Genomic DNA, 25151 nt, shown 5'->3' with positions numbered 1-25151 from the left:
GGAGTCCTTATGCAATGGGACATAAGGACCTATTGAATTTTTAAGGTTTTATTCTTTATTATTCTTTATTCTTCCGCCGCCTCTTTGAGTACTAATTTGACTCACTTAACATGCTTCAAAACTCACCATATTTGACCCACCCATCAGCACCTTGCGAAAATTGTCTTTTAATAAAAAAAAAAAAACGAACCACAAAACTCAAAATTGCGCTCTAGCGCCCCCTAGGTAAAAAAAAAAACTAGACTGCCTATATCTCCCACTAGGAAGATCGGAGAGACATGAAACAAAAACCTTTATGTAGGTCTGACTTAGACCTAGTTTTCATAATTGTACATCATCGGGCAGAAATCAACAGGAAGTTGGCAATTCCCCCTTCAAGACAAAAAAGTACTAAAAACAGTTACTTTTGCCTCTTTGAGCTGTAATTTTACCCCCCAAAACTCACCAAACTGAACGCACACATCAGGACTGGCAAAAATTGCAATCTAATAAAAAAAACCTAATCCAAAATCTCAAAATTGCGCTCTAGAGCAATTTTTGAATAAAACGGAGAAATAAATGCTCCTCGGAAGAAAAAAAAATGACAAAACTGCCTGTAACTCCCACTGGGAAGGTCGGAAAGACATGAAACAAAAACCACTATGTAGGTCTCACTTAGACCTACATTTCATAAATTGACAACCCCCAGCAAAAATCAACAGGAAGTTTGCTATTCCCCCTTCAACACAACATTTTTGTAAAAACCGGTCACCTTTCTTCAAACATTATCTCCTCTGAGCGCGTTTGTTGTGTCGGCTTCAAATTAGCACAGGAGAGAGATTGAACCCTTCTGATTAAAAGTTGATGAAAGAGTTTTAATTACTGCTCCGGTTTGGATTTTATGAGCCCTCAAAGTCGGTCCCGTCCATCGCTGCTTGCAGCTTTAATTATTGTTAGGGCCCGCATGGCCCATTGCATAAGGACTCCCTGTGGGAGTCCTTATGCAATGGGACATAAGGACCTATTGAATTTGTAAGGTTTTATTCTTTATTATTCTTTATTCTTCCGCCGCCTCTTTGAGCACTAATTTGACCCACTTAACATGCTTCAAAACTCACCATATTTGACCCACCCATCAGGACCTTGCGAAAATTGTCTTTTAATTAAAAAAAAAACGAACCACAAAACTCAAAATTGCGCTCTAGCGCCCCCTAGGTAAGAAAAAAAAACTAGACTGCCTATATCTCCCACTAGGAAGGTCGGAGAGACATGAAACAAAAACCTCTATGTAGGTCTAACTTAGACCTAGTTTTCATAATTGTACATCATCGGGCAGAAATCAACAGGAAGTTGGCAATTCCCCCTTCAAGACAAAAAAGTACTAAAAACAGTTACTTTTGCCTCTTTGAGCTGTAATTTTACCCCCCAAAACTCACCAAACTGAACGCACACATCAGGACTGGCAAAAATTGCGATCTAATAAAAAAACCTAACCCAAAATCTCAAAATTGCGCTCTAGAGCAATTTTTTAATAAAACGGAGAAAAAAACTGCTCCTCGGAAGACAAAAATGACAAAACTGCCTGTAACTCCCACTGGGAAGGTCGGAAAGACATGAAACAAAAACCACTATGTAGGTCTCACTTAGACCTACATTTCATAAATTGACAACCCCCAGCAAAAATCAACAGGAAGTTTGCAATTCCCCCTTCAAAACAAAAGTTGTGTACAAACAGTCACCTTTTTTTCAAACATTATCTCCTCCGAGCGCGTTTGTCGTGTTGGCTTCAAATTAGCACAGGAGAGAGATTGAACCCTTCTGATTAAAAGTTGATGAAAGAGTTTTAATTACTGCTCCGGTTTGGATTTTATGAGCCCTCAAAGTCGGTCCCGTCCATCGCTGCTTGCAGCTTTAATTATTGTTAGGGCCCGCATGGTCCATTGCATAAGGACTCCCACAGGGACTCCTTATGCAATGGGACATAAGGACCTATTGAATTTGTAAGGTTTTATTCTTTATTATTCTTTATTCTTCCGCCGCCTCTTTGAGCACTAATTTGACCCACTTAACATGCTTCAAAACTCACCATATTTGACCCACCCATCAGGACCTTGCGAAAATTGTCTTTTAATAAAAAAAAAAAAAGAACCACAAAACTCAAAATTGCGCTCTGGCGCCCCCTAGGTAAAAAAAAAAAAACTAGACTGCCTATATCTCCCACTAGGAAGATCGGAGAGACATGAAACAAAAACCTCTATGTAGGTCTGACTTAGACCTAGTTTTCATAATTGTACATCATCGGGCAGAAATCAACAGGAAGCTGGCAATTCCCCCTTCAAGACAAAAAAGTACTAAAAACAGTTACTTTTGCCTCTTTGAGCTGTAATTTTACCCCCCAAAACTCACCAAACTGAACGCACACATCAGGACTGGCAAAAATTGGGATCTAATAAAAAAACCTAACCCAAAATCTCAAAATTGCTCTCTAGAGCAATTTTTGAATAAAACGGAGAAAAAACTGCTCCTCGGAAGACAAAAATGACAAAACTGCCTGTAACTCCCACTGGGAAGGTCGGAAAGACATGAAACAAAAACCTCTATGTAGGTCTCACTTAGACCTACATTTCATAAATTGACAACCCCCAGCAAAAATCAACAGGAAGTTTGCAATTCCCCCTTCAAAACAAAAGTTGTGTACAAACAGTCACCTTTTTTTCAAACATTATCTCCTCCGAGCGCGTTTGTCGTGTTGGCTTCAAATTAGCACAGGAGAGAGATTGAACCCTTCTGATTAAAAGTTGATGAAAGAGTTTTAATTACTGCTCCGGTTTGGATTTTATGAGCCCTCAAAGTCGGTCCCGTCCATCGCTGCTTGCAGCTTTAATTATTGTTAGGGCCCGCATGGTCCATTGCATAAGGACTCCCACAGGGACTCCTTATGCAATGGGACATAAGGACCTATTGAATTTGTAAGGTTTTATTCTTTATTATTCTTTATTCTTCCGCCGCCTCTTTGAGCACTAATTTGACTCACTTAACATGCTTCAAAACTCACCATATTTGACCCACCCATCAGGACCTTGCGAAAATTGTCTTTTAATAAAAAAAAAAAACGAACCACAAAACTCAAAATTGCGCTCTAGCACCACCTAGGTAAAAAAAACAAACTGGACTGCCTATATCTCCCACTAGGAAGATCGGAGAGACATGAAACAAAAACCTCTATGTAGGTCTGACTTAGACCTAGTTTTCATATTTGTCCATCATCGGGCAGAAATCAACAGGAAGTTGGCAATTCCCCCTTCAAGACAAAAAAGTACTAAAAACAGTTACTTTTGCCTCTTTGAGCTGTAATTTTACCCCCCAAAACTCACCAAACTGAACGCACACATCAGGACTGGCAAAAATTGCGATCTAATAAAAAACCCTAACCCAAAATCTCAAAATTGCGCTCTAGAGCAATTTTTGAATAAAACGGAGAAAAAACTGCTCCTCGGAAGACAAAAATGACAAAACTGCCTGTAACTCCCACTGGGAAGGTCGGAAAGACATGAAACAAAAACCACTATGTAGGTCTCACTTAGACCTACATTTCATAAATTGACAACCCCCAGCAAAAATCAACAGGAAGTTTGCAATTCCCCCTTCAAAACAAAAGTTGTGTAAAAACAGTCACCTTTTTTTCAAACATTATCTCCTCTGAGCGCATTTGTCGTGTCGGCTTCAAATTAGCACAGGAGAGAGATTGAACCCTTCTGATTAAAAGTTGATGAAAGAGTTTTAATTACTGCTCCGGTTTGGATTTTATGAGCCCTCAAAGTCGGTCCCGTTCATCGCTGCTTGCAGCTTTAATTATTGTTAGGGCCCGCATGGCCCATTGCATAAGGACTCCCTGGGAGTCCTTATGCAATGGGACATAAGGACCTATTGAATTTGTAAGGTTTTATTCTTTATTATTCTTTATTCTTCCGCCGCCTCTTTGAGCACTAATTTGACCCACTTAACATGCTTCAAAACTCACCATATTTGACCCACCCATCAGGACCTTGCGAAAATTGTCTTTTAATAAAAAAAAAAAAGAACCACAAAACTCAAAATTGCGCTCTGGCGCCCCCTAGGTAAAAAAAAAAAACTAGACTGCCTATATCTCCCACTAGGAAGATCGGAGAGACATGAAACAAAAACCTCTATGTAGGTCTGACTTAGACCTAGTTTTCATAATTGTACATCATCGGGCAGAAATCAACAGGAAGCTGGCAATTCCCCCTTCAAGACAAAAAAGTACTAAAAACAGTTACTTTTGCCTCTTTGAGCTGTAATTTTACCCCCCAAAACTCACCAAACTGAACGCACACATCAGGACTGGCAAAAATTGGGATCTAATAAAAAAACCTAACCCAAAATCTCAAAATTGCGCTCTAGAGCAATTTTTGAATAAAACGGAGAAAAAACTGCTCCTCGGAAGACAAAAATGACAAAACTGCCTGTAACTCCCACTGGGAAGGTCGGAAAGACATGAAACAAAAACCTCTATGTAGGTCTCACTTAGACCTACATTTCATAAATTGACAACCCCCAGCAAAAATCAACAGGAAGTTTGCAATTCCCCCTTCAAAACAAAAGTTGTGTACAAACAGTCACCTTTTTTTCAAACATTATCTCCTCCGAGCGCGTTTGTCGTGTTGGCTTCAAATTAGCACAGGAGAGAGATTGAACCCTTCTGATTAAAAGTTGATGAAAGAGTTTTAATTACTGCTCCGGTTTGGATTTTATGAGCCCTCAAAGTCGGTCCCGTCCATCGCTGCTTGCAGCTTTAATTATTGTTAGGGCCCGCATGGTCCATTGCATAAGGACTCCCACAGGGACTCCTTATGCAATGGGACATAAGGACCTATTGAATTTGTAAGGTTTTATTCTTTATTATTCTTTATTCTTCCGCCGCCTCTTTGAGCACTAATTTGACTCACTTAACATGCTTCAAAACTCACCATATTTGACCCACCCATCAGGACCTTGCGAAAATTGTCTTTTAATAAAAAAAAAAACGAACCACAAAACTCAAAATTGCGCTCTAGCACCACCTAGGTAAAAAAAACAAACTGGACTGCCTATATCTCCCACTAGGAAGATCGGAGAGACATGAAACAAAAACCTCTATGTAGGTCTGACTTAGACCTAGTTTTCATAATTGTCCATCATCGGGCAGAAATCAACAGGAAGTTGGCAATTCCCCCTTCAAGACAAAAAAGTACTAAAAACAGTTACTTTTGCCTCTTTGAGCTGTAATTTTACCCCCCAAAACTCACCAAACTGAACGCACACATCAGGACTGGCAAAAATTGCGATCTAATAAAAAACCCTAACCCAAAATCTCAAAATTGCGCTCTAGAGCAATTTTTGAATAAAACGGAGAAAAAACTGCTCCTCGGAAGACAAAAATGACAAAACTGCCTGTAACTCCCACTGGGAAGGTCGGAAAGACATGAAACAAAAACCACTATGTAGGTCTCACTTAGACCTACATTTCATAAATTGACAACCCCCAGCAAAAATCAACAGGAAGTTTGCAATTCCCCCTTCAAAACAAAAGTTGTGTAAAAACAGTCACCTTTTTTTCAAACATTATCTCCTCTGAGCGCGTTTGTCGTGTCGGCTTCAAATTAGCACAGGAGAGAGATTGAACCCTTATGATTAAAAGTTGATGAAAGAGTTTTAATTACTGCTCCGGTTTGGATTTTATGAGCCCTCAAAGTCGGTCCCGTCCATCGCTGCTTGCAGCTTTAATTATTGTTAGGGCCCGCATGGCCCATTGCATAAGGACTCCCACAGGGAGTCCTTATGCAATGGGACATAAGGACCTATTGAATTTGTAAGGTTTTATTCTTTATTATTCTTTATTATTCTTTATTCTTCCGCCGCCTCTTTGAGCACTAATTTGACTCACTTAACATGCTTCAAAACTCACCATATTTGACCCACCCATCAGGACCTTGCGAAAATTGTCTTTTAATAAAAAAAAACGAACCACAAAACTCAAAATTGCGCTATAGCGCCCCCTAGGTAAAAAAAACAAACTAGACTGCCTATATCTCCCACTAGGAAGGTCGGAGAGACATGAAACAAAAACCTCTATGTAGGTCTGACTTAGACCTAGTTTTCATAATTGTACATCATCGGGCAGAAATCAACAGGAAGTTGGCAATTCCCCCTTCAAGACAAAAAAGTACTAAAAACAGTTACTTTTGCCTCTTTGAGCTGTAATTTTACCCCCCAAAACTCACCAAACTGAACGCACACATCAGGACTGGCAAAAATTGCGATCTAATAAAAAAACCTAACCCAAAATCTCAAAATTGCGCTCTAGAGCAATTTTTGAATAAAACGGAGAAAAAAATGCTCCTCGGAAGACAAAAATGACAAAACTGCCTGTAACTCCCACTGGGAAGGTCGGAAAGACATGAAACAAAAACCACTATGTAGGTCTCACTTAGACCTACATTTCATAAATTGACAACCCCCAGCAAAAATCAACAGGAAGTTTGCTATTCCCCCTTCAACACAACATTTTTGTAAAAACCGGTCACCTTTCTTCAAACATTATCTCCTCTGAGCGTGTTTGTCGTTTCGGCTTCAAACTGAACATAGGAGAGAGATTGAACCCTTCTAATTGAAATGTAGCGAAAGAGATTTGATACCGGCTCCGGTTTTGATTTTATGACCCTTCAAAGAGCCGCTGCGCTGATGCTGCGGTTTTTTCTAGAAGGCTGCTTAAAAGCAGGAAGCACCAGCGTGCCCACACAATGCAGACAAGGTAGGTACACTAAACAAAAGTATTGGGACATTTCGGACTAAAAGTAGACAAAAGTATTGGGACACTTATGATGAAAACTGAACAAAAGTATTGGGACACTTAGGACTAGCACTGGACACACCTACACTGGACAAAAGTATTGGGACACTTGGGACTACAACTTGCCAAAATTATTGGGACACTTGGGACTAAAACTGGACAAAAGTATTGGGACACTTAGGACTACCACTGGACACACGTATGGGGACACCTACACTGGACAAAAGTATTGGGACACTTAGGACTACCACTGGACACACGTATGGGGACACCTACACTGGACAAAAGTATTGGGACACTTAGGACTGCAACTTGCCAAAATTATTGGGACACTTGGGACTAAAACTGGACAAAAGTATTGGGACACTTAGGACTACCACTGGACACACGTATGGGGACACCTACACTGGACAAAAGTATTGGGACACTTAGGACTACAACTTGCCAAAATTATTGGGACACTTGGGACTAAAACTGGACAATAGTATTGGGACACTTAGGACTAGCACCTGCCAAATACGCGGGCCCGACCAATGTTGCTTGCAGCTTTAATTAGTTTTGAAGCCCAAATAGCTCCATATTTTTCTGAAGCTGCATCACAAACAGGGCCATTGTACTGGAGGAGTCACGCTGTACTGTCGGAGGCATTCATCATTCATCATTCATCATTCATCACTCACTGGACAAGTGACGCATTAATTCATCCACTTTTTCTTTTACGGCTGTCCATACGAGTAAGGATTTGATAGTTCAATCTGCTTGGGTTTGAGTGAGGTTCAGTTTAGTGCAGGGGTATCTAAACTACAGCCCGCGGGCCAAAATGCGGCCCATCAGCGTCGAGCTTCCGGAATAATCTTGAATACCAGGCAGCCTCTGAACACTACATATTTGCTGCCATCTTGTGGACAATGGGAGTAGATCAGATCCATGACCTATGAAAGTACTTAAACATACTGGCACAGCATTTACTCATATGGTGCAATCCAAACAACCTTCCTTAGTCATGGTGCAAAAAAAACTAACATAAAGGTCACACATAACACAACCTGCTCACTGAACATTACTGAACAAAATGACGCCCATTTCAATTTATTAAATGTAAAACTCTCTCTCCATACTTAACCATGTTTGGCGCATTTCAGCTGCTTGATATTTCTGATTGATTACAAAACTTTAACGAGGTTGTCACAGAAGTAAACAAGCTGGGAGTCAAACTTTCACAAACATTTAGTATCCCTAATATTCAAATATATCAATTCCATATCCATCATATCAATATAACACACACACACACATGTACATATATATATACATAAATAAATACACACACATATATATATATATATATATATATATATATATATATATATATATATATATATATATACATATATATATATATATATATATATATATATATATATATATATATATATATATATATATATATATATATATATATATATATATATATGTGTATGTATGTGTGGGAAAAAAATCACAAGACTATTTCATCTCTACAGGCCTGTTTCATGAGGGGGGGTACCCTCAATCATCAGGAGATTTTAATGGGAGCATTCGCATACCATGGTTTATATAGGGCACAGAGTGGGTGGGTACAGGCTGGCGTAGGGGCGTGGTGATTGGCTCATGTGTTACCTAGGAGGTGTTTCCGTCTGTGGCGGCATGCTGTTACAATTTCGCTGCGCTTGTTGAGGGATGACAGGTCTGGACGGTAAATAATAAACAGTTTCTCTTTCAAGCATAGGTTGCATCTTTTATTACCACTATTGTAAGGTGTGCTGGATGCAAGAATTTGCCATGTTATTGAATATTCAACATTATTGTCTTTGAGGTCCCAAATGTGTTTGCTGAGTTCTGTGGTATTCCGCAGGTTTTGGTTCCTGAAAGAAGCCTTGTGATTGTTCCATCTGGTTTTGAACTCTCCTTCGGTTAATCCTACATATGTGTCGGATGTGTTAATGTCCTTGCGTGTTACCTTAGATTGGTAGACAACTGATGTTTGTAAGCACCCCCCGTTGAGAGGGCAATCAGGTTTCTTTCGACAGTTGCAGCCTTTGTTGGTTTTGGAGTCGCTCTGTCCGGGGGCGACGGCTCATTTGCAATTGTTTTGTTGTGGTTTGAGATAATTTGTCGTATATTGTTCATACAGCTGTAGCTCAATTTAATGTTGTTCTTGTTGAATACTTTTCTTAGGGTGTTGTCTTTGGGAAAGTGTTTGTCAATCAGATTGAGGAATTTGTGTCCAATGTTAGTTGAGACGTTTTTGCTGTATGGGGGGTTGTACCAGATGATGTCGTTTCGTTTTCTGTTCTTTTTTGGCTGGTTTCCTGGCGTGGGTTCATAGGTGTATATATATATATATATATATATATACATACACATATATATATATATATATATATATATATATATATATATATATATATATATATATATATATATATATATACATACACATATATATATATATATATATATATATATATATATATATATATATATATATATATATATATATATATATATATATATATATATATATATACATATATACATATATACACACACAAACATACATACATACATATATACACATATGTACACACACATGCATACACACATACATACATATATACATATACACATCATATACACATATATACAGTATATACACATCTATACACACATGCATACTGTACATATACATCAGTATATATATATATATATAAATATATATATATACATACACACATAAATATATATACATATATACACATATATACACACACATACATACATACATACATATATACATACACATATATATATACATACATACACATATATACACACACATACATACATACATATATATATATATATATATATATATATATATATGTATATATATATATATATATATATATATATATATATATATATATATATATATGCATATATACACATATATACACACACACATACATACATACATATATATATATATATATATATATATATATATATGCATATATACACATACATACACACACATAGATACATATATACATATACATATGCACATATATACATACATATATACATATACATATACACATATATTATACACACAGTATGTGTGTGTATATATATATATATATATATATATATATATATATATATATATATATATGCATATATACACATATATACACACACATAGATACATATATACATATACATATACACATATATACATACATATATACATATACATATACACATATATTATACACACAGTATGTGTGTGTATATATATATATATATATATATATGCATATATACACATATATACACACACATACATACATATATACATATACATATACACATATATACATACATATATACATATACATATACACATATATTATACACACAGTAAGTGTGTGTATATATATATATATATATATATATATATATATATATATATGTATATATATACAGTACAGGCCAAAAGTTAGGACACACCTTCTCATTTAATGTGTTTTTTTTATTTTCATGACTATTGACATTGTAGATTGTCACATCAAAACTATGAATGAACACATGTGGAGTTATGTACTTAACAAAAAAAGGTGAAATAACTGAAAACATGTTTTATATTCTAGTTTCTTCAAAATAGCCTGGGTTAGGGTTAGGGCTAAGGGTTAGGGTTAGAGTTAGGGTTAGGGTTAAACCCTAAGATTTCAAAAAACCAAAAAGGAAATGAGTAATTATGAGTACCCTGCCTCGCCTTCCCACCAGATGTAAATGTCTTCTTCACAAGCAGTTACTGACTTGGCAAATTGAAAAGCGGCACATGGAGAGCAACTATGGCAGGTGTAGCGAGTGGGCTGATGATGCCATGTTTGATATCATCGGCGTGCCTTGAAAACGGCTAATTGAATTATTTTGTAGAATCAGCCCAAAGATGCAAGCATGCTAGTCTCAAGCTTCATAGACCTGGATGGCTTTTGTCCTTCATTGCCTCTCTTAAATGAGCTCACACAGTGCAACCCGCTCTAAGGGCTCATATTAGCATATTAGCAGGCATGCCAGCGCCCTTGGAGGGGAAAAAGAGGAAAAAAGTTCTGCCACACAATATAAAACATTTTGAAAATCAAGACTACATTTCCTGCAGTTAGGTGCATTTCTACATTATATTTTACCTTTAGATTTATTCTCATCTACCAACTTCTTTTGACACTAACATGTCCCGTGTTATGTAGCACAGACTTATTATTTTCTTATAGTAGATCATTTACTAACATTAAGCAAAATGTTAAGCCATTTTCCCAAAAGTGACAGAACAACATTACACAACCTGCTGTATCATATCATACTAATACCAGCATGGAAAAACACTTGATACAACGTTGATGACACATGCATGTCCTTTAAAACTGACTTTGAAACAACCTTGCAGAATAGTTGTATTTATCAACTGAGACGTCGTTGATGTCCAACATTGGAGCCACCTTGTTTGTTGGGAAATGACCAAAATTCAACGGTCAATTCAACGTCAGAACCCAACATTGATTAACCGTGGTCAAAACGCATGTTGTTTCAATGTTGTATTTGTGTTGTAGAATATTGGTTGGTATTAAATGACCAAAATTCAATGGTCAAAAAGCATTGTCAAAAAGCATGTTGTTTCAACGTTGTATTTGTGTTGTAGAATGAATATTCTACAACGATCAAATCAATGTCAGAACCCATCGTTGATTAAACGTCGTCAAAAAGCATGTTGTTTCAACGTTAGGTTTGTTGGCAAATGACCAAATTTCAATGGTCAAATCAACGTCAAAACCCAACGTTGATTAAACGTCATCAAAAAGCATGTTGTTTCAACGTTAGGTTTGTGTTGTAGAATGAATATTCTATAACGGTCAAATCAACATCAGAACCCAACATTGATTAAACGTTGTCAAAAAGCATGTTGTTTCAACGTTGTATTTGTGTTGTAGAATATTGTTTGGGAAATGACCAAATTTCAACAGTCAAATCAACGTCAGAACCCAACGTTGATTAAACGTCGTCAAAAAGCATGTTGTTTCAATCTTGTATTTGTGTTGTAGAATATTGGTTGGGAAATGACCAAATTTCAACGGTCAAATCAACGTCAGAACCCAACGTTGATTAAACGTCGTCAAAACGCATGTTGTTTCAACGTTGTATTTGTGTTGTAGAATCAATATTCTACAACGGTCAAATCAACGTCAGAACCCAACATTGATTGAACGTCGTCAAAAAGAATGTTGTTTCAACGTTAGGTTTGTGTTGTAGAATGAATATTCTATAACGGTCAAATCAACGTCAGAACCCAACATTGATTAAACGTTGTCAAAAAGCATGTTGTTTCAACGTTGTATTTGTGTTGTAGAATATTGTTTGGGAAATGACCAAATTTCAATGGTCAAATCAACGTCAGAACCCAACGTTGATTAAACGTCGTCAAAAAGCATGTTGTTTCAACGTTAGGTTTGTGTTGTAGAATGAATATTCTACAACGGTCAAATCAACGTCAGAACTCAACATTGATTAAACGTCGTCAAAAAGCATGTTGTTTCAACGTTGTATTTGTGTTGTAGAATATTGGTTGGAAAATTACCAAAATTCAATGGTCAAATCAACGTCTCAACCAATCCATCCATCCATTTTCTACCGCTTGTCCCTTTATGGGGTCGCGAGGGGTGCTGGAGCCTATCTCAGCTCCATTCGGGCGTCACAACCCAACATTGGTTAAATGTCGTCATGTTTCAACGTTGTATTTGTGTTGTAGAATATTGGTTGGAAAATTACCAAAATTCTACGGTCAAATCAAGGTCAAAACCCAACAATCATTAAACGTTGTCAAAAAGCATGTTTCAATGTTGTATTTGTGTTGTAGAATATTGGTTGGGAAATTACCAAATTTCAACGGTCAAATCAATGTCACAACCTGACATTGAATAAATGTCGTCATAAAGCATGTTGTTTCAACGTTAGGTTTGAGTTGTTCAACGTCAGGACTGAATTCAACGGTCAAATGAACGTCACAACCCAACATTGATTAAACGTTGTCAAAAAGCATGTTGTTTCAACGTTGTATTTGTGTGGTAGATTATTGGTTGGGAAATTACCAAAATTCTACGGTCAAATCAACGTAAAAACCCAACAATCATTAAAAGTCGTCAAAAAACATGTTGTTTCAACGTTGTATTTGTGTTGTAGAATGAATATTCTACAACGGTCAAATCAACGTCAGAACCCAACATTGATTAAACGTCGTCAAAAAGCATGTTTTTTTAACGTTGTGTTTGTGTTGTAGAATATTGGTTGGTATTAAATGACCAAAATTCAACGGTCAAATCAACGTCACAACCTGACATTGAATAAACGTTGTCAAAAAGCATGTTGTTTCAACGTTGTATTTGTGTTGTAGAATATTGGTTGGTAAATTACCACATTTCAACGGTCAAATCAATGTCAAAACCCAACATTGATTAAACGTTGTCAAAAAGCATGTTGTTTCAACGTTGTATTTGTGTTGTAGAATATTGGTTGGTAAATTACCACATTTCAACGGTCAAATCAATGTCAAAACCCAACATTGAGAAAACGTTGTCAAAAAGAATGTTGTTTCAACGTTGTATTTGTGTTACAGAATGTTGGTTGGGAAATGACCAAAATTCTACGGTCAAATCAACGTAAAAACCCAACAATCATTAAAAGTCATCAAAAAGCATGTTGTTTCAACGTTGTATTTGTGTTGTAGAATATTGGTTGGGAAATGACCAAATTTCAACGGTCAAATCAACGTCAGAACCCAACGTTGATTAAACGTTGTCAAAAAGCATGTTGTTTCAACGTTAGGTTTGTGTTGTAGAATGAATATTCTACAAAGGTCAAATCAACGTCAGAACCCAACATTGATTAAACGTTGTCAAAAAGCATGTTGTTTCAACGTTAGATTTGTGTTGTAGAATGAATATTCTACAACGGTCAAATCAACGTCAGAACCCAACATTGATTAAACGTCGTCAAAAAGCATGTTGTTTCAACGTTGTATTTGTGTTGTAGAATATTGGTGGAAAATGACCAAATTTCAATGGTCAAAACAACGTCACAACCCATCCATCCATCCATTTTCTACCGCTTGTCCCTTTATGGGGTCGCGAGGGTCAGCTCCATTCGGGCGTCACAACCCAACATTGATTAAATGTCGTCAAAAAGCATGTTGTTTCAACGTTGTATTTGTGTTGTAGAATATTGGTTGGGAATTGACCAAAATCATACTTGCCAACCCTCCCGGATTTTCCGGGAGACTCCCGAAATTCAGCGCCTCTCCCGAAAACCTCCCGGGACAAATTATCTCCCGAAAATCTCCCGAAATTCAGGCGGAGCTGGAGGCCACGCCCCCTCCAGGTCCATGCGGACCTGAGTGACGTGTTGACAGCCTGTTCACACGTCCGCTTTCCCACGATATAAACAGCTAATGATCGAGGGCGAGTTCTTGGTTTCTTATGTGGATTTATTGCTGGGCAGTTTCATTAACGTCCTCCCAGCGCGGTAACAACACACAACAACAGCAGTCAAGTTTTCGTCTACCGTAAAGCAGTTCGTCTGCCGTAAACAGCAATGTTGTGACACTTTTAAACAGGACAATACTGCCATCTACTGTACATGCATATGTGACCCACCCATAATGTGTCACATTTTTGTGTTGATTTATTTCTTTTATTTTGTGGTTTGAATTCGTTTTTGGAGCTGTCGTTCCACATTTATCAGTATTCACATTGGTCAGTAGGGGGCAGTAGGGCGTTTCTTCCCAATTGAATGCTATCGCCTGCAGACCGGAAGTGTCTTGTCATTCTGATGAGAGCGACCAGTCTGTGAACAATTGAAACGTCCTGTGTGCTTTTTCCTCCTGTATAACAGGTTAGTTTTGGTGAATCAACTCACTGAATAATATCCATGTGATCTTTATAAGTTTAAGTACACATTCTGATGGTGGAGCCTAACTCTAAAGTGTTTGTGAGTTGTAGTTTGTATTTGTGAATGAATCCAGTGCACAGCTGCAGTCATCAATACAAAAAGGCGACGTGAGTACGCAATGTTTATATAGGAACTTCTGATCCTAATTCAGACTCCCAAATTAGAGCTCCCGTTTTCTTATTGATTTTATAATGTATATTTGTATAATGTGTGTGTTCTGAAATAGTGACAGAGAATAGAACAAGGATGGACAATTCAACCCTTAACTCAACAATGAGTAGATGAGTGTTATGTGTGTGTATACGTGTAAATAAATGAACACTGAGATTCAAGTATTTCTTTTATATATATATATATATATATATATATATATATATATATATATATATATATATATATATATATATATATATATATATATATATGTAATAAAATATATATATATATATATATATATATATATATATGTAATAAAATATATATATATATATATATATATATATATATATATATATATATATATATATATATAGCTAGAATTCACTGAAAGTCAAGTATTTCTTATATATATATATATCTTAACCACGCCCCCCGCCCCACCCCCGACCACGCCCTATCTCAGCTCCATTCGGGCGTCACAACCCAACATTGATTAAACGTTGTCAAAAAGCATGTTGTTTCAACATTGTATTTGTGTTGTAGAATATTGTTAGAAAAATCACCAAATTTCAATGTCAAATCAACGTCAAAACCCAACATTGATTAAATGTGGTCAAAAAGCATGTTGTTTCAACGTTATGTTTGAGTTGTTCAACGTCAGGACCTAATTCAACAAGTTGTCAACGTTGTTTCAACATCATGTGCCTGCTGGGATCATGTTGACAGAACCCAAAGATCAATACTTTAGGATGCATTCTTATTTCATGTCAGCAGTTATCTTAGAAGAAGATTCAGTCCATAGTCTTGTGGTGGTAAGCTACTAAAGTAGCTACAGCTGACCCTGGGCTAGACTGACACTTTTACACAACTAGGTGACCCTCTCGTGCCACCCCAGAAAAAAGAAAATCTGGACCCGCCACAGGTGTGTGTTGGCTAATGTCAGGTAAAGCACTGATTGATTGATTGACTGATTGATATTGTTGAATGTGAAATGTCACAGACCCTTCGGTCCAAAGCAAGTTTCTTCAAAGGGAGATGTATAAACAAATCTAGAATCTTGTCACAGAACAAATTAAACTTGTAAGAGAGGCACCACTGTGTTTGGGTTTAAGATGTTTGGGGGGGGGATGAGGATTCTTGAGTAACATGGATTAGATGTTACATAAAGTTGAAGCATTTGGAGGATTACAGCTTTACCAAGGATGTCTGCAGCTCTCTACCAGCCTGAGGATGTTTCCTGTGGTTGCCAGGGTGATGGCCACCAAATGACTTCACCTTTAAATACGGGGCCTGTTTTGCTGCCAATGGAACTGCTGCTTTAAATGGGACAATGAAAAAAGGAGGATTAGCTCCAAATTGTTCAGGACAAGCTAAAATCATCAGCCCGGAGGTTGGGTCTTGGGCGCAGTTGGGTGTTCCAACAGGACAATGATGTCAAAAGTGGTAAAGGAATGGCTAAATCAGGCTAGAATGAAGGTTTTAGAATGGCCTTCCCAAAGTCCTGTGGAAAATGCTGAAGAAACAAGTCCATGTCAACACATTTAGCTGAACTGCAGCAATTTTGCGGTCAAGTGGTCAAGCAGAAGCTTGTGGATGGCTACCAAAAGTGCCTTATTGCAGTGAAACTTGCCAACGAACAATGGGAGACCGGGCTTTCTGCTCCGCCGCTCCCAGTCCGTGTAACGCTCTCCCTGACCACCTGAGGGCACCACAGACTGTGAATGCTTTTTAAAAAAGGCTTAAAACCCCTTTTTTTTTTTTTTTACTTTTTTTTTTATATATGCATACTAGTTGTAGCTATTAGGCTGTTCTAGTTTTGTTTGTTTTTTATTAGGGCCCGCATGGCCCATTGCATAAGGACTCCCAAGGGGAGTCCTTATGCAATGGGACATAAGGACCTATTGAATTTGTAAGGTTTTATTCTTTATTATTATTCTTCCGCACTTTGCAGCTTTGCGCTGTAATTTGACCCCCTTAACATACTTCAAAACTCACCAAATTTAACACACACATCAGGACTTCCAAAAATTGCCTTTTAATAAAAAAACCGAACCTCAAAAATCAAAATTGCGCTCTAGTGCCCCCTAGGAAGAAAACTGCCAGTAGGAATGTCATAGAGATATGAAACAAAAACCTCTATGTAGGTCTCACTTAGACCTACTTTTCATTAATTAATTTCCTCGGGCAAAAATCTACAGGAAGTTGGCAATTCCCCCTTCAAGACAAAAAAAGTACTAAAAACAGTCACTTTTGCCTCTTTGAGCTGTAATTTGACCCCCTTAACATGCTTCAAAACTCACCAAACTGAACACACACATCAGGACTGGCTAAAAATTGCGATCTAAAAAAGAAACCTAACCCCAAATCTAAAAATTGCGCTCTACTGCAATTTTTTAATAAAACGCAAAAAAAAAACTGCTCCTCGGAAGAAAACAATGACGAAACTGCCTGTAACTCCCACTGGGAAGGTCGGAAAGACATGAAACAAAAACCTCTATGTAGGTCTCACTTAGACCTACATTTCATAAATTGACAACCCCCAGCAAAAATCAACAGGAAGTTTGCTATTCCCCCTTCAAAACAATTTTTTTTGTAAAAACCGGTCACCTTCCTTCAAAAACGAACTCCTCTGAGCGCGTTTGTCGTTTCGCCTTCAAACTAACACAGGAGAGAGATTGAACCCTTGTGATTACAATGACAGAAGCGCTTTTTTTTCTAACTGCTCCGGTTTTGATTTTATGACCCTTCAAAGACCCGCTGCGCTGATGCTGCTGCGCTGCTGTTTTTTTTAAGATGGCTGCTTAAAAGCAGGAAGCACCAACGTGCCCACACAATGCAGACAAGGTAGGTACACTAGACAAAAGTCTTGGGACACTTATGACTAAAAGTAGACAAAAGTATTGGGACACTTAGGACTATCACTGGACAAAATTATTGGGACATTTAGGACTAGCACCTGCCAAATATGCGGGCCAGACCAATGCTGCTTGCAGCTTTAATTAGGGCCCGCATGGCCCATTGTAAAAGGAATCCTAACGGGAGTCCTTTTGCAATGGGACATAAGGACCTATTGAATTTGTAACGTTTTATTCTTTCTTCTTCTTATTATTATTATTATTCTTCCGCAGCTTTGCGCTGTAATTTGACCCCCTTAACATGCTGCAAAACTCACCAAATATGACGCGAACAAAACTTTTTGGTAGAAAAATCAAACCCCAAAACTCGAAACTGCACTCTAGCGCCCCCTAGAAGGAAAACTGCCTCTAACTCCCATTACAAATGTCGTAGAGACATGAAAGAAATACCTCTATGTAAGGCTCAATTAGACCTACTTTTCATTAATTATATTCCTCGGGCAAAAATCAACAGGAAGTTGGCAATTCCCCCTTCAAGACAAAAATGTACTAAAACAGTCATTTTTGTCTCTTTGAGCTGTAATTTGACCCCCTTAACATGCTTCAAAACTCACCAAACTGAACACACACATCAGGACTGGCTAAAATTGCGATCTAATAAAAAAAACCTAACCCCAAATCTCAAAATTGCGCTCTACCGCAATTTTTGAATAAAACGCAGAAAAAACTTCTCCTCGGAAGAAAAAAATGACAAAACTGCCTGTAACTCCCACTGGGAAGGTCGAAGGACTACAACTGGACAAAAGTATTGGGACACTTAGGACTACCACTGGACAAAAGTATTGGGACACTTAGGACTACCACTTGACAAAAGTATTGGGACACTTACACTGGACAAAAGTATTGGGACACTTACACTGCACAAAAGTATTGGGACAATTAGGACTACAACTTGACAAAAGTTTTGGGACACTTAGGACTAAAACTGGACAAAGGTATTGGGACACTTACGAACAAAACTGGACAAAAGTATTGGGACACTTATGACGAAAACTGGACAAAGGTATTGGGACACTTGGAAATAAAACTTGACAAAAGTATTGGAACACTTAGGCCGAAAACTTGACACAAGTATTGGGACACTTAGGAATAAAACTGGACAAAAGTATTGGGACACTTTGGACAAAAACTGGACAACAGTATTGGGACACTTAGGAATAAAACTGGACAAAAGTATTGGGACACTTTGGACAAAAACTGGACAACACTATTGGGACACTTGGGACTAAAACTTGACACACGTTTTGGGACACTAAGGACTACAACTTGACAAAAGTATTGGGACACTTAGGACTACCACTAGACAAATGTATTGGGACACTTAGGACTAAAACTGGACAAAAGTATTGGAACAATTAGGACTACCTCTGGACTAAAGTATTGGGACACCTACACTGGACACAAGTATTGGGACACTTAGGACTAAAACTGGACAAAAGTATTGGGACACTTGGGACGAAAACTGGACAAAAGCATTGGGACACTTAGGACTAGCACCTGCCAAATACGCGGGCCCGACCAACGCTGCTTGCAGCTTTAATTTTTTATTATCCTTTTATTATTTTTAATACACTGTAGCACTTTGAGGTTGTTTGCTCAATGTAAAGTGCTTTTTACAAATACAATCTATTATTATTATTATTATTATTAAGGGACATGTAAGCAAATATTAACATTACTGTATATATACTTTTGATTGGTCACATTTTCAGTAGAGCCATAATAAATTCATAAAAGAAGCAAACTTCATGAATGTTTTTTTGTGAGCAACAAGTATGTGCTCCAATCACTACATCACAAAAAAATAAGAAATTAAAGCTGCAAGCAGCATTGGTCGGGCCCGCGTATTTGGCAGGTGCTAGTCCTAAGTGTCCCAATACTTTTGTCAAGTTTTAGTCCCAAGTGTCCCAATAATTTTGTCCAGTGTAAGTGTCCCAATACTTTTGTCCAGTGGTAGTCCTAAGTGTCCCAATACTTTTGTCCAGTTGTAGTCCTAAGTGTCCCAATACTTTTGGCCAGTGTAGGTGTCCCAATGCTTTTGTCCAGTGGTAGTCCTAAGTGTCCCAATACTTTTGTCCAGTTGTAGTCCTAAGTGTCCCAATACTTTTGTCAAGTTGTAGTCCTAAGTGTCCCAATACTTTTGTCAAGTTTTAGTCCTAAGTGTCCCAATATTTTTGTCAAGTTGTAGTCCTAAGTGTCCCAATACTTTTGGCCAGTGTAGGTGTCCCAATACTTTTGTCGAGTGGTAGTCCTAAGTGTCCCAATACTTTTGTCCAGTTGTAGTCCTAAGTGTCCCAATACTTTTGTCAAGTTGTAGTCCTAAGTGTCCCAATACTTTTGGCCAGTGTAAGTGTCCCAATACTTTTGTCCAGTGGTAGTCCTAAGTGTCCCAAGACTTTTGTCTAGTTGTAGTCCTAAGTGTCCCAATACTTTTGGCCAGTGTAAGTGTCCCAATACTTTTGTCCAGTGGTAGTCCTAAGTGTCCCAATACTTTTGTCAAGTTGTAGTCCTAAGTGTCCCAATACTTTTGGCCAGTGTAGGTGTCCCAATACTTTTGTCCAGTGGTAGTCCTAAGTGTCCCAATACTTTTGTCCAGTTGTAGTCCTAAGTGTCCCAATACTTTTGTCAAGTTGTAGTCCTAAGTGTCCCAATACTTTTGTCAAGTTTTAGTCCTAAGTGTCCCAATATTTTTGTCAAGTTGTAGTCCTAAGTGTCCCAATACTTTTGGCCAGTGTAGGTGTCCCAATACTTTTGTCGAGTGGTAGTCCTAAGTGTCCCAATACTTTTGTCCAGTTGTAGTCCTAAGTGTCCCAATACTTTTGTCAAGTTGTAGTCCTAAGTGTCCCAATACTTTTGTCCAGTTGTAGTCCTAAGTGTCCCAATACTTTTGTCAAGTTGTAGTCCTAAGTGTCCCAATACTTTTGGCCAGTGTAAGTGTCCCAATACTTTTGTCCAGTGGTAGTCCTAAGTGTCCCAAGACTTTTGTCTAGTTGTAGTCCTAAGTGTCCCAATACTTTTGGCCAGTGTAAGTGTCCCAATACTTTTGTCCAGTGGTAGTCCTAAGTGTCCCAATACTTTTGTCAAGTTGTAGTCCTAAGTGTCCCAATACTTTTGGCCAGTGTAAGTGTCCCAATACTTTTGTCCAGTTGTAGTCCTAAGTGTCCCAATACTTTTGTCCAGTTGTAGTCCTAAGTGTCCCAATACTTTTGGCCAGTGTAAGTGTCCCAATACTTTTGTCTACTTTTAGTCCGAATTGTCCCAATACTTTTGTCTAGTGTACCTACCTTGTCTGCATTGTGTGGGCACGTTGGTGCTTCCTGCTTTTAAGCAGCCATCTTAAAAAAAACAGCAGCGCAGCAGCATCAGCGCAGCGGGTATTTGAAGGGTCATAAAATCAAAACCGGAGCAGTTATAAAAAAAGTGCTTCTGTTGTTGTAATCACAAGGGTTCAATCTCTCTCCTGTGTTAGTTTGAAGGCGAAACGACAAAGGAAGGTGACCGGTTTTTACAAAAAAATTGTTTTGAAGGGGGAATAGCAAACTTCCTGTAGATTTTTGCTTGGGGTTGTCAATTTATGACATGTAGGTCTAAGTGAGACCTACGGAGAGGTATTTGTTTCATGTCTCTCCGACCTTCCCAGTGGGAGTTACAGGCAGTTTTGTCATTTTTTTCTTCCGAGGAGCAGTTTTTTTCTCCGTTTTATTCAAAAATTGCTCTAGAGCGCAATTTTTAAATTTGGGGTTAGATTTTTTTTATTAGATCACAATTTTTGCCAGTCCTGATGTGTGCGTTCAGTTTGGTGAGTTTTGAAGCATGTTAAGGGGGTCAAATTGCGGCTCAAAGAGGCAAAAGCAGGGCCGGCCCGTGGCATAGGCCGTATAGGCAAATGCTAAGGGCGCCGTCCATTAGGGGGCGCCACGCCAGTGCCACAAATGTTGGAGAAAAAAAAAAAATAAATAAAAAAAAAGTTGGTACTATTTCTAAATACAAAAAATAATCCCACGTTAATTAAAATGCAAAGTAAAGCCTATTTAATAGAAATATTATTTGTTACAACATTACGCCCCCCGCACGGTGCGCCCCCTCCCTTCCCGTATCATGACTCTTTTTGGACGTCACCACATCAAAAAATCAACACAAGATGTCAAAACGGCCAAAACTGTCAGGTGCCCAGGGAAGAAAAAAGAGAAAAGAAGAGGAGTAGAAACGAGAAAAGACAGAGGTAGCAGGTAGGTAACGTTAGCCTACATGAAATTATTTGTCTGTTACAGAATGTGATAGTAACCTGGCTTTTTAGCATTAAGCTAATGTTACATGATTCGGCAATTGCTAATCAATAAATAGCTAGTTCTGTTTTAACGTCGGGTTAATATTGTGGAGGGGGATAAATTGTTATGGAAAATAATAATGTAACGTTAGGTAATTACAGTACTCCCACCTTACATTCCTCAGGGACATTTGTATTAGATCTTTTAAGCAGGTGTTTTTTTGTTTACATTGTTATTGCCTTCTGGTTAGCTAATGTTTGCCCTGCAGGTAATAGTCACTTTTCCACCCCTTTATATATTAGGTATAGTTGTAAGTTAAAAAAAAAAAAAAAAAGGTCACAGACAAAGCTATTCGGTTTCTTGTGAGTATATACACTTCACTGCCGATGTGGGGGGGGGCGCCACCTAAAATCTTGCCTAGGGCGCCAGATTGGTTAGGGGCAAAAGTGACTGTTTTTAGTACTTTTTTTGTCTTGAAGGGGGAATTGCCAACTTCCTGTTGATTTTTGCCCGACAAAAAAAATAAGAAATGATTGTAAAGTCAAGACAGACTTTACAAACTAAAACTAATACATGAATTCAGAACCACAGACAAATAGAGGAGTTTAGCACTTTGCACAGTTTGCATTGCTGCCTGCATGCAGCATGGCGGCACAACGGTGGTGATGTCCTTCACATGACTCTACCAGGCATGGACAGAGGATGCTGATGGTGCTGAGGAAGGCGGGAGGCGGATGATAAACAACAACAAGACGCCTTGTGTGTGCGGAAGGAAAAGCGACCTTTAAGTAAGACCTGTGGGATTAATTAACTTTGCTTCATTTTTACTTAGAAACAACTGGTGTTGACATTTGTACAGAAATGATCCCAATTGAAGTACAGCTACAAAACAATATAGTAAGCCAGCAGGCTATTATTAAACGAACAAACATTACAAACATTTTGTCAGGTCGCTCTTGAAGAATTTTAACCCCAATGAGTTTTTACCTGGTTAAATAAAGGAAATTGATTGATAAGTCATTATGTTGCTTTTATTGATTGGCGGCGAATGAATGAATGAATTCTTACCCGTTCATGTGCGGTCAATAATCCCAAACGTTAAATTCCAGCGGGCGTCCGGAGAGAATAAAAGAAGTGCAGTGAAGCCTGATGCTGTGGTGGCCATCAGACACTAACTGTGTGTTAGCTCTGCAGGCCCATAGTGAGACTGCTCATGCTGCCTTCACGGGACGTGGGACATATTTCACGCACGCAGAATAAACACACTGACTCGTTATTCATGGCTCAGATTACACATCCTAAAATAAATATTATTGTGTTTTCTTATCAGGCCACGTGTTTACGATGTTTTAAATTATTTTTCATTTCAGTTCTGATGACGTTGGATGTATCGACGTTCCGGAAAGGAGACTTTTACACGTGGTCGGCAAATGTGCCATTTCTGTTGACTGGCAGCACGTCTAGCCAATCACGAGGCGACGTGAAATAGTGGGCGGGTACCAGACGAGAGGCTCGATGACTGCACAAATACAGTCATTAATATAAATATGTGGTGGTTGGAGGCTACCTGTCGTAGTAGTGTCATTGTTTATAGTGTGAAAGAGAAATAATCCATTTAACAAGCAGTTTTTGCCGGATTTCTTTTGAACTTGTCATAGAGCGCCATCTTCAGTCTAATTGCAGAATAGCTGGTAGAAGTAATAAATCAATGACTTACTGTAATTATGACTTACTTACTCATATTTAGTTAACCGTGCTATAATGACATTTGTACCGCCCCTAATTCGTGTTTTTTGTGTTGTTTTATCATTTTCTTTGTTTGTGTTTAAGTACGGACTACCGGTAAAGAAGGCTAAAATAATGTTGTTTTTAACGGTATGTAGTTGTATATATATATATATATATATATATATATATATATATATATATATATATATATATATATATATATGTATGTATATATATATATATATATATATATATATATATATATATATATATATATATATATATATATATATATATATACACATATACACAACTACATATATATATATATATACACAACTACACATATATATATATATATATATATATATATATATATATATATATATATATATATATATACAACTACATATATATATATATATATATATATATATATATATATATATATATATATATATACACAACTACATACCGTTAAAAACAACATTATTTTAGCCTTCTTTACCGGTATGTAGTTGTATATATATATATATATATATATATATATATATATATATATACATATATATATATATATATATATATATATATATATATATATATATATATATATATATATATATATATACATATATATATATATATATATATATATATATATATATACATATATATATATATATATATATATATATATACAACTACATACCGTTAAAAACAACATTATTTTAGCCTTCTTTACCGGTAGTCCGTACTTATATATATATATATATATATATATATATATATATATATATATATATATATATATATATATATATATATATATATATATATATATATATATATATACAACTACACATATATATATATACAACTACATATATATATATACAACTACATATATATATATATATATATATATATATATATATATACAACTACATATATATATATATACAACTACATATATATATATACAACTACATATATATATATATATATATATATATATATATATGTAGTTGTATATATATATATATATATATATATATATATATATATATATACACATACATATATATATATATATATATATATATATATATATATATATATATATATATATATATATATATATATATATATATATATACAACTACATACCGTTAAAAACAACATTATTTTAGCCTTCTTTACCGGTAG

At 36.9% G+C, this 25151-nt stretch overlaps 1 protein-coding gene across 3 annotated transcripts in view; it reads right to left on the bottom strand.

Annotated features, from left to right (window-relative positions):
• Positions 1-23377, bottom strand: part of LOC133571909 (tyrosine-protein kinase Fyn) — a 129592-nt gene extending 106215 nt beyond the window's left edge. For all 3 annotated transcript variants that reach the window (XM_061924436.2, XM_061924438.2, XM_061924439.2), the window contains exon 1: positions 23283-23377. The gene's annotated coding sequence lies outside the window, so the exon portion shown is untranslated. The remainder of the gene's footprint in view (positions 1-23282) is intronic.
• Positions 23378-25151: the final 1774 nt, after the last annotated feature.

Source organism: Nerophis lumbriciformis, linkage group LG29, assembly GCF_033978685.3.
Source record: "Nerophis lumbriciformis linkage group LG29, RoL_Nlum_v2.1, whole genome shotgun sequence".
In the NCBI taxonomy this organism is placed as follows: domain Eukaryota; kingdom Metazoa; phylum Chordata; class Actinopteri; order Syngnathiformes; family Syngnathidae; genus Nerophis; species Nerophis lumbriciformis.
This window is presented reverse-complemented; position numbering and strand designations above follow the sequence as displayed.